At 40.7% G+C, this 12,201-nt stretch overlaps 1 long non-coding RNA gene across 1 annotated transcript; it reads left to right on the forward strand.

Moving 5' to 3' along the window:
• Window positions 1-11,473: 11,473 nt before the first annotated feature.
• LOC110874227 lies at window positions 11,474-12,199 on the forward strand. Its single transcript, XR_002555755.2, has 2 exons — window positions 11,474-11,663; window positions 11,938-12,199. It is a non-coding gene; the product is annotated as an uncharacterized LOC110874227 (long non-coding RNA).
• The last annotated feature ends 2 nt before the right edge of the window (window positions 12,200-12,201 follow it).

Below are 12,201 nucleotides of genomic sequence, written 5' to 3' on the forward strand. Positions count from 1 at the left end.
GAGACCTGACTTGTGGAAATGTTACTCCTTGACCAGGTGGTAACAAATTTTGTATACAAAACCCCAACATACCCACGATAATTGGATTCTTACAAATACTCAATAATTGCTTTGTATATATTTAATTAAGTGAGGTTTTGTAAAAATAGTAATAAAAGGTTTAAAAAGTGGATCAACTCACATTGCTGTTTTAGGTTATTCTTTAGGGTTTCCTGGTGAATATCTATAATTTACACAAATGCACGTGTGTTAGTATAATAACCCATTTTAACATTAGTAATACCCTCCCCGAGACGGCATTCCAACGACTACGTCGGGCAGAACCACGACAGCCGTTACGGAACCCTAGATCAATCGGGCAGCGTATCTAATACGTCTCCAGGGGTTATAATAGTTACATCGTAGCAGAACCTCGCTATTTAGGGGGGGTATAATACCCGGCTATAATAACTTTCTACAGAAATTTGAGATTCGAGATTGAAATTGTGAACGTCGAAAACGAAACCCGATGGCCTTCTTATATGGTGCTGAAATCTGGTCTCCACGCGGCCCGCGTAAAGAACAGGCCAAGGTTACGCGGCCCGCGTCAACCTTGGTCAACCGAGCAGCTTAGCTGGGTCAGCTTGTAGCCCCGCCACGATGATGACACGTGTCATCACCGGGCTGCGCCACCATTTGGGACACTCGCGGCCCACGTCAATTAACGGGAACTCTTACGCGGCCCGCCTAAACTAAAGAAATCAAAGGAATCCAGTTTACATCTTCATACGGCCCGCGTGAGATGTTGGGGTGGGTCTACGCGGCCCGCCTCAACTTTGAATAAACTTGTTTTAAATTTATTTATAATGCTATATCACATTTCGGGCTTGGTTTTCACATACGGGCTGCAATTTAAGACATATTGGGATATTTTAAGATATACTAGGGCGTCAAAAAGTTATAACGGTGTCGGTTTTTGTTAGGGTTGCTATACCCGTGGAGGTCCCGAGTACACGTGGGAAGTGGAATCCACGATGAAAGAAAAGTACCCTCATTTGTTTCAATAAATCTCGAGGTCGAGATTTCTTTTAAGGGGGTGAGGATGAACACCTCGAAAATTTTGCGTCCTATAATGTATTGACACATGTCATAAGCTTAGACGTGTTAAAGAATACAAAAGAGGGACTAAAGTTGACAAACATGGAAAGTATGCGAATTCAAGGGTTCAAAATGTCAACAAGGGGTAAATATACTTTTTAATAACCCTACATGATGCTCGTACCTTCAAACGAATGAATCATGGATCATACGGAACGAAATGTGGAAGAAAATGAGAGATTACAAGCTACAGGGGTTAAATGTGTCAACATGTTTAAGTTATACTTCTGAGTGACCCTTTAACCAACCCGAGGCTTTGTAACGGTAAAATATGCTCACTAGAATGCACGATATAAATTTCATCAAGTTTCGTTATCAAATGGGAAGGTTATGACCAAATTCGTTTAAGAAGGGTTAAAAGCGTCAACCATTGAAATTTATGACTTTTCGGGTAATAATAAACTAACCGAGGATTAATACGTTGGGTAAAAGTCCCGAGGCCCTTATACGTAAGGAAAGAAAGGCCCAAAATGCAAAGTTACCCCTCCGTAAAACCGAGAGCCAACTGTAATAATTGAAAAGATTTGAAAATCTTACAGCAGGTCTCAGGCGGGCCGCGTAAAGATTTGCAAGGGCTTTACGCGGGCCGCGCTGACAGTGAAAGATATGGGCTCTGACAGGAAGATTCGTACGGGCCGCGTAAGAGTTGCAGGACCTCTTGCGCGGGCCGCGTCAATGGCCCAGATACAGAAAAAGCGGACAGAAACACTGTTTGGTGTTTTAACCGACTTAGATCATTATTGCAAGAGCATCGGCGTCCCCTAAACGACCCCTAGCACTCAGGGACACTTGTTGGTGATCTAGGAACTCTTGTAGACCTTGTTGTCAATGATCTAAGAGCTTATGAGCACTATAAAAGGCCACTAAGTTGCAACAAGTTCTTCACACATTCCATCTGCACATTGGAGCATTTCTAGAGATAAAGACTTCTCTCCAAGCTTCACAAATCGTGCATAGGACTTCAGTAAGTGTACTCCACCCTTCTTAGTTAAGTTTTTGCTTAGTTATTGCTTAAAAGTCAATCCGTCGTAATTAACGATTGACTTAACGATTAGTCACTAATGGTCCAGTGATTAGTCAAAACAAAGGTAGTTATATGTTGGTAATTATGTGGGCATTAAACCCTTAAAAGGGAACCCTCTGATTCCCGCTCTAACTAGTCCAAATGTCGGGTCAATGTCGCTTAGAAAAAGTCAACAGAATGCTAATTTTCGATTTAATGCATAATTAACAATGTAGATGGCATGTAACCTATTTTATCACTCATATAACTTGATAATAAGTATTATAACTGGTCTAAACTTGTTTGATCCAACCATTTGCTATTTTGACCCGGTTCGGAACCGAAAGTCGCAAACATTGACTTTTGCTTTGACTCCAGTTCTGACCTGGTTTGGTATGTTTTAGATATGCCTTAGGGCTCTCTTAGGACCAGGTTACATGATGGTTCAACCCTCTGTGGCTGGTTCGTTGTTTGTCCGAGTCATTTGCACATTTCCGTTATATGCTTAAAGTTGACCATAATGCCCTTTCGACCTTAAAACGAGAATTTTGGATATGTGGAAGGACAATAACCTTAGTTACTGATTTCTAAACATGTCCTTAAAATTTCATGTCAATTCGAGGTCTAGAATAGGAGTTATGCTAAATAGCGCAATTAAAGAAAACTTTTGTAATTAAACGGCGCAATTAGCGTAAAGCCTACCTAAACCCAAATTTCGACACCAAACATTTTACACTCTTGTATAATATTATTTCGAGATTTTTAAAGATTTTTAATTATTTTTAACCTGCTCATAACCTACGGTTATGACGTTGAGTCGGTAAATACCGAATATACCCTTTTCGAACATAAAATGAGTTCTACATGGTATTTTGACCCAAATCCAATTGCTACTGATTTCATATAATAAATAAAGTATTTTGAACTTTATAACCTGTTCAGAAAACTCAGAATTTCCTGTAGAACCCGGAAACCTCTGTTATAACCTTTAAAATAACCAAAATACCCCTACGGGGCGATATTGGGGTTAAACTCGTTATGGGCATAATGGAAGATATCCCACTGATATCACAACCTCTTTATAGCATATTAACTTAGGAAACCTATGTAGGACTCTTACGGTTACCCGTCACGCCATTTATGCGTTCGGTTCGGTTTATGTAACTAGTTTACATAAATTAGCCGAAACGGGTCAAACCTTGTCGTTTTTATCTCAAAATGCAGAATGTGATTGGATTACCCATATTAAACAAGTCTTCAAACTTTTTGGGTCTAAATCACATTTTAATCCGGTCTTCGCTTAATCGTGCGTTCGAACCGTATCTTTCGTTAAAACTAACTGGTCTAAGCTTAAGCTTAATTAAAGACCCGTTAGATTCTAATAGGTTATTATAAACCTTCGTTCTAGAATAGGAGACCCGGTAAAAGCTACTTGCATTAGCTGTTTGTGAATTATACTTGCAAAGGTAAATACTTTTAACTTATTTTCCCTATACGGGCTTGGGGTACGGTATATAGAATACCGCTTGGTCGGGCACTTGACCTTAACCGATTAGTGGTTAAGTATTATCAAGATGACCCGTTAAAAATTTGAATTGTTTGCTTAAAACCTTTGGGGGGTTAATGACCATGTCCCGGATATCCCTGGCATCATCTTAAGAGATGGCCACGACCTAAGCACGGGGTGTAGGCGTACACCTGACAGCTGCATATGAAAAATGGTATCTCACTTAAGGATTAACCTTGTGGGCAGTATACCTGTGGTTTGTCTATTAGTCTTTAACCCGGTCTACGGAACGGGCTACTGAACGCAAAGAAACATGTAATTCGTTTACAAGTGTTATATTAAAATAATTATCCCAAGTTATAAAAGTTTGTGCCCTGTGCATTCAAATCAATTTTATTAAACCATTTACAAAAGTGTCGGTTGAATGTATTTACCAGTGTAAACTGACGTATTTTCCCAAAAAGGTTAACTGCAGGTACTAAACGAAATAGGTTGCCTTCCTCCTAGAGTCCACAATAAGTCTCACAAGCTTGGACGTCAACCTGTTGAACAATATTCCCTATTTATTTTTGGATCCCATGTGGATTATTTTTCATCTATTGTGATACTTGATATTACAATAACATTCAGTTGAAATATATCTATTTTTGCTTCCGCTGTGCATTTATATATTGTGATGTTTGACTATTTTATTGCCAACTACGTCACGATAGTCCCCGACCGGGTCCACCGGTGAAATGTGTGGAAATGTTTAAAATGTTTAAAATGAGCCAGTTAAATTGTATTTAAACTGACATATTTTCCCCAAAAAGTTATAAAAACTTTTGTGCCATGTGCATTCAAATCAATTTTTAAAATGTTTTCAAAATGAGCTAGTTAAATTGTATTTACCAGTGTAAACTGACGTATTTTCCCCAAAAAGATTAAGTGCAGGTTCTACACGAAATAGGCTGGCTACTCCTTAGCATCGTTAGAGTCTCGCAAACTTGGATGCCATTATCTGTTGAACAATTTTATCCTTTTTATTTCGATCCGCCTGTGGATCTATTTTAGTTACTATGTGATACTTGGATATTACATTATGTTTGGTTGAAATAAATCTATTTTATTGCTTCTGATGTGCATATTAATTTATGTTGTTTGACTATGACGATATCAACTATGTCACGATACTCCCCCACCGGGCCCACCGGTGACACGTGGAAATTAGGGGTGCGACAGGTTGGTATCAGAGCCAACACTGAGTGAATTAAACACTAGCCTTTTCTGTTTAATTTTAGTGCACGAATTGCACATTCTTCGAGTTCCAAGTCTAGACACGAACATTGGACAAACTCTGTTTTTGTTTTATTTGGTCTTTTTCTTTTATATATTTTGGTCGTTATCTTAACCATGTTTGCAGGTTGAAAATGCCGCCGAGATTTCTACGAGGACGAGGCAAAGGCCCAGTTTCGGGCCATGATCACGAGGCCGGACCATCGCACCGGCAAACGCCATCCATTACTATGAGTACTAGCCCGCAGGAGCCGTGGAGGCTCTATGTCGAACCAGGGAGGCGGTCGGTCTCCCTTAGTTCCTCACCTTCATACTTGCATTCTTTCGGGCCCGATCAAAAAATGAGCCCAATAACCAACCACCGTCTTTTATACCTTTGCAAAGATCGAACTCTCACCATTCTTATGGCGACCCAACCCCAGTCTTTCAGAGCCGGTTCAAACCGGCTAATATCTTTCAAGAACCCGTGGGTCTTAACCCACTAGGACCTGAGGATCATTTCTCAGGTGACCACGCTGACGATTTAGAGGAAGACACGTACCCCGTGGAGCCTGCGTCCGGAACACCGAACCACCCCATCGAAATCTCCGATGGGTCATCCTTTCACGGATCACCTTATCGTGGTCCCGACAGTTACCAGGAGAGGTTCAACCAGTGGGACTGGTATTTCACCCCGTCCGAGCACGCGTCTCCTTATCAGCAGCAGAAACAGGATCCTTCAGAGGATTCTCGATTCGTGGCAGCTACTCCGCCACCACCACCACCAGTTGAGCAACAACCGCCTCCGGAGCCACCGAGGCGGAGAAGGTCAAACGCACGGATGTCCGTGCAAGGAGAAGTCCGCATCAGCACTCCTCAGCCCTCGAGTGGCAGTCATTATCCGCCACTCCAGGAGGAAGAAGACCCGCAAATGGGGGGTCCATCAAACCCCATTCTAGAGGTCAACTCAGTGCCTATGGCACCTCCGTTGGGTTTTGATAACCCAATCCCTGCATACGCCAGTTCAGCGGCGTATAACCCCTTTGAGCAGCCGGCGCATACCCATTACAACTATGCTATTGTGGACCCATACCACGAGACATGGGACTACAATGCTAGTCACCCAGAGGGACCTTATGGTGGTCTTTGGACCACTGGTTACCCGACTTATGGGTACCAGCGTCCGCCACCTCCTCAACCTCCGTACCAGCCGCCGCAGCCGCAGTTGATCCCGCCTGAGCGCCAACAAGAAGTCCTTGAAAGATTGGACCGTTGTGAACGAGAGATCCAGACCGAGCGCAGTAACCTCGTGGCTTCTTCAAGGGATTATCAGATTTGATTAAGGGAAGTCCAAAACGAGGGGTCATTGAAGACCTTTTGTTGTTTATTTGTTTTAGTTGTAATCAAGTCCCTGCGTGGACTTTTTGCTTCAGTACTCAGCCCCTGCGTGGGCTTGTCATTTTGTATTCTGCCCCTGCGTGGGCATGTCTTGTAGTTAACCCCTGCGTAGGTTTGTTTCTGTTTTTCGCCCCTGCGTGGGCATTTATTTTCGTAGAAGTCCCGTTTAGGGCAAATGATGTATTTATTAAAACAATTTATGAGATGTTCTAGTTAAATTTTCATTTTATTTATTATCGTTAATTATGTGCTTAAAACATGAAAATAAATGAAAATAATAAAAAGATCTGCCATTATATTAAAATGGTAAAATCTATAAAGAACAGAGACCTAGCCATATGTTATCATAAAACAAGACCAAGATGGTAGTTCCTTAATTAGATTAAGATCCGTATTAACATCTCAATTTAGGACTATTCTGCGTTAATTATCAAAGGAATCTTAGAGGTAAAACCTAGCCTTTATGTTGATGCAGACATGGCCAAGATGGTAGAACCCACGTAATAGATTCCAATCATTGTTAACATCTGTTAGTATGTTAACACTCTTGGCAAACTGTGAATCAGTAAAGTCACACAGGCCATCCTTTATAAAGGGTTAATTTTAAAAATTCCCTTAATTATATAACCGGTCTTAAAAGCGAAGTGCATGTGGGCAATAATTAAATGTCCTCTGGGACTAGAAACAGTGGTAGCTTATGACTCCCTGTTAATAAATGGTGATGAACTATGGTTCAAACCTAAATACTTGGATACTGTAAAGTCCTGGTTAATTATTAAATTAAATTGTCCTTGTGACTAGGCCTTATGTGCTAATATTAATGTATTTTTAGGGTAATAATAAATATCCTAAAATTCTAACAAATTAACCTAAAATGGCAATTTAAAACCATGGTTAATAAAATGTAAAATACTGTAAAAACCCTTATATAAAACCTTGCCCATTATTTATATGTAGCAATTGAAACTACATGGCTGGGTCGGATGAAGTGAATAGTCATCCAGTGGAAAACCACGAAAATACTAGAATTCAGTTAACTGGAGCGGAGCTTCAGGCATTGGTGGATAATGCAGTTACAAAAGCCTTGGAGAGGCAAAACAGTGAGACCTCTGGGACCCAAAGTAGAACTTTGTCTACACCTCACTCCAAGCCAAAATCTCATTCTGGGACTCATAGCAAACCACCTTCTGTCCAGCCTAAACTCATGAAAGATGATGATCGTCACTCATCGAATGAGAACAGTGTTCAACCCAGGAAAATAGTGTTTGATGACGCACCTCGCGTCAAGGGTTGCACATATAAGTATTTTGTTTCATGCAAGCCCCGCGATTTTACTAGGGAGAAAGGCGCTGTAGATTGCATGACCTGGCTGGATGAAATGGACACTGTTGTGGACATTAGTGGTTGTGCTGAGAGAGATATGTTAAAGTTTGCATCCCAGTCATTTAAGGGTGAAGCCCTAGCATGGTGTAGGTTATTGATCCAAGCCTCTGGAAAGGTTGCCTTGTACAACATGTCATGGGAGCAGTTTGTTGCTCTCATCAAAGAAAACTACTGCCCTCAGCATGAGGTTGAGAAGATAGAATATGATTTCCTATCGCTGGTCATGAAGAACCTGGATTGCCAGGCATATCTCACATGTTTCAACACCCTGTCCAGGTTGGTTCCATACCTTGTGACCCCGGAACCCAAGAGGATCGCGCGTTTCATTGGGGGTTTGGCCCCAGAAATCAAAGCTAGCGTGAAAGCCTCTCGGCCCGCTACTTTCAGATCCGTAGCGGATATATCTCTGTCCCTCACACTGGATGCAGTGAGGCAGAGATCATTGAGAAATGCTGACTCAGAGAAGAGGAAACATGAAGATGATAATTCACGTCGGTCAAGCAAGAAGCATAGGGGGAAACATGTCCACAAGAAAGGGTCTGAGACCAAGAAGGGTGATCAGCAGACGGGCGATAGGCCCAAGTGCAAGGTTTGTAAGAAGCACCATTTCGGGAGGTGCAGGTATGAACAGAAATCCCAGCCGAAGGCTTGTGGGATATGCAAGTCCTTTGAGCATAGGACCCTTGAATGTAAGAAATTGAAGGATGCAACTTGTTATAGTTGCAATGAAAAAGGGCATATCAAGACCAACTGCCCAAAACTGGCGAAGAAAGCTGAAGAAGGGAAAAAGACCAACGCCAGGGTCTTTAAGATGAATGTTCAGGAGGCCATTCAGAACGACAACGTCATAACCGGTACGTTTCTCATTAATGATGTTTTCGCAAGAGTATTATTTGATTCTGGAGCAGATAAATCCTTTGTGGATGGTAAGTTTTATGAGTTGTTAAAATTGCCTGTTAAAGCCTTATGTGTGAATTATGAGGTAGAATTAGCCGATGGGACTATGGAAACAGTCTCGACCGTGTTAGATGGATGTGTCATATCCATTAGGAACCACTCTTTTCCTTTATCCCTGTTACCCTTTAAGCTAGTTGGTTTCGATATAGTGTTGGGTATGAATTGGTTATCGCATAACCAAGCCCAGATTGTGTGCAACAAGAAGCAAGTGGTGATCAAGACTCCGTCTGGAGAACCACTTACCATTCAGGGTGACACACATCATGGATTGCCTGAGCAAGTGGCTATGCTAAAGGCATCCAAATGTTTGAAGAATGGTTGTGTCATTTATATGGCACAGGTGACCATTGATGAGCAAAAGCCCAAGATTGAAGACATCCCTGTTATTTCTGAGTACCCTGAAGTTTTCCCTGAAGAACTACCTGGTTTGCCACCAGATAGACAAGTGGAGTTCAGAATCGACATCATTCCAGGAGCAGCTCTTATTGCAAGAGCACCGTATAGATTGGCGCCGACAGAAATGAAGGAATTGAGAAAGCAGCTAGATGATTTGCTAGCCAAAGGTTTCATTAGACCTAGCTGGGGAGCACCGATCTTATTTGTCAAAAAGAAAGATGGGTCGATGTGTTTATGTATCGATTACCGAGAGCTTAACAAGGTAACTATCAAGAATAGTTATCCTTTGCCCAGGATCGACGATCTGTTCGATTAATTGCAAGGAGCAAGCTACTTTTCTAAGATAGATTTAAGGTCAGGCTATCATCAATTGAAAGTTAAGGACGAAGATGTTCACAAGACTGCATTTAGGACTCGTTATGGTCACTACGAGTTCCTAGTGATGCCTTTTGGGCTCACTAATGCACCTGCCGCGTTCATGGATCTCATGAATCGCGTCTGTAAGCCTTATTTAGATAAATTTTCATTGTCTTCATCGATGACATTCTCATCTACTCAAAAAGTCAAGCTGACCATGAGAAGCATCTTCGATGTATTCTTAAATTGCTTCATCAAGAAAAGCTCTATGCAAAATTTTCTAAATGTGAATTTTGGCTACGAGAAGTCCAATTCCTTGGACATGTAGTCAGTGAGCATGGTATCCAAGTAGATCCCGCTAAGGTTGAAGCTCTCATGAATTGGCAGGAGCCAAAGACGCCTACGGAGATTCGCAGTTTCCTAGGTTTAGCAGGATACTACAGGCGCTTCATCGAGAATTTCTCAAGAATTGCAGCACCCCTGACTTTGCTGACTCGCAAGAACAGCAAGTTCAATTGGGGGCCTAAGCAGCAAGAATCATTCGATGTTTTGAAGCAAAAGTTGAGTAACGCACCTGTGTTGACGTTACCTGAAGAAACTGATGAATTCGTAGTTTATTGTGATGCATCACACACCGGAATGGGTTGTGTGTTAATGCAAAAAGGCAAGGTCATTGCCTACGCTTCACGACAGTTAAAAGTGCATGAAAAGAATTACACCACTCATGATTTGGAGTTGGGTGCCGTTGTATTTGCACTAAAACTATGGAGGCACTACCTATATGGAACCAAGTGTGTGATCTATTCCCATGACAAGAGCCTTCAGCATCTGTTCAATCAGAAGGATTTGAACATGAGGCAGCGACGTTGGATGAAAACTCTGAATGATTATGATTGTGAAATAAGATACCATCCAGGCAAGGCCAATGTAGTCGCAGACGCCTTGAGCAGAAAAGAAAGAGTGAAACCAATAAGAATCAATGCCAAGAGCATTGAAATCAAGAACAGTCTGAATGAAAGGTTGTTAGCTGCACAGAAGGAAGCTGTGTCAGAAGCTAACTATCCTAATGAAAAGTTGGGAGTAACTGAAGAATAGTTATCCTATGGCAAGGACGGAATCCTGAGATTAAATGGAAGAATATGGGTTCCTGTTTATGGAGGACTTCGAGACGTCATCCTTCAGGAAGCCCACAATTCCAGATATTCCGTTTATCCTGGGGCGGATAAGATGTACTAGGATGTGAAGGCAAGTTATTGGTGGATAGGCGTGAAAAAGTCTACAGCCACCCATGTAGATAAATGTCTGACATGTGCTCAAGTTAAGGCTGAGCACCAGAATGTAACACCCCAAAACCTACAAGCATGTACATTATATAGTTAAGTAAAAATATAAACCTAGTTAGAATGTAATTTGAAAGAATAACCTAAAAGAGAAGGTTTAGTTAATTAAAGACAAATTGTAGGAACTTGAGGGACCGAATAAGGGAATGGGGAAAGTGATTTTCTTAAAAACAAATACTAACACACACCACACACACTTCAGTGTGTGTGTGTGTCGACTGAACCAAGGGGAAACAAACCCCAGCCCTCAAGTTCTACAAATTCAGCAAATTGAAGGAGAATTCTTGGTCCAAATCATTGCATGTTCACATAAAAACGATCATCTAAGCTAGACAAACGAATTGTAAGTCGAATTCCATGATTTGGTAATTTTTCATGAATGGGTTTTGATTTAGTATGAGGCTTTCTTTGAAATTGATTATGAATGTATGTTGAAATTACCTTATAGAGGGCCAAATCATGTTTAATTTCTGATTTAGTTAAAGATTTATATAAAACCCACTTGCAAATGTGATGATAGGAAGAATTATAAAAGTTCTATGTTAATTGGTATGATGACTAGAATTGGTAGTGTTCATATCAACGGGTTGTTAGTTAGAAACAATTTATGAATGAAAGTTGCATAGAAAATTATTAGAATTTGATGTTCTTGATGAAGTTGATATGAAATGGTTAGGTTATGCTCATAATACTTGTACTCTATGCTTGATAAGTAGTACGCACGCCAAGTGTTTGTTAAAATGCTTGAAAGAAATAAATCTCATATTGATGCATTATTACATTGATTAGGACCTAGACAACCTTGAATGATAATGTATATCTTAAGAACGAATTTCAAATATGACATGAGATTAAAGTATGTGAATTCGGAATGTAGGAATAAAAGAAGAAAGTTCAAGTCAATCCGGGTCGCAAGCGAAGGACGGTAAAGGTAAGTTTGCTTACACAAGACTATTGGCATGTTCTATTATAGTACTTTATCAATTAGTGGTTGAAGTTGTTTACTTGTAAGAAAGCTATGTTATTTCGATTGCATAACATAAATATGGGTCGAACGAGTTAGAAGGGTAATGTACCAAGTCAAGGACGAATTCATGTAGGTATGAAGATTAGAAAGGTTTACTTGAGATGCATGTTGTAATTGATGTCGTATGAATTCCTTGTTTCTTTGTAATAAAGACGACTAACGGTTTGGTTGAATGTAGGTAAAGCAACTTGCTAAATGGCGTCGCTTGGATCGAACACCCTCATGATGCACGCTTCCGCAAGGATTTAGCTTCGGTTAAAACTTTTGTTAAATGTACTTTTTGGTAAAACGGGTCTTTTGTAAGTAACAAAACTTGGTCGTTGTTAGTGGTCGAACTCGTAGTCGAAGACAATGTTAGTTATGTATCAAATGTTGGGTTGTAAGCTATTTTAATATCTCCTAGTTAATTATGCTATGGTAAAATGCAGAATTTTCATTTATG

This window comes from Helianthus annuus, chromosome 9 (genome assembly GCF_002127325.2).
Source record: "Helianthus annuus cultivar XRQ/B chromosome 9, HanXRQr2.0-SUNRISE, whole genome shotgun sequence".
Classification (NCBI taxonomy): domain Eukaryota; kingdom Viridiplantae; phylum Streptophyta; class Magnoliopsida; order Asterales; family Asteraceae; genus Helianthus; species Helianthus annuus.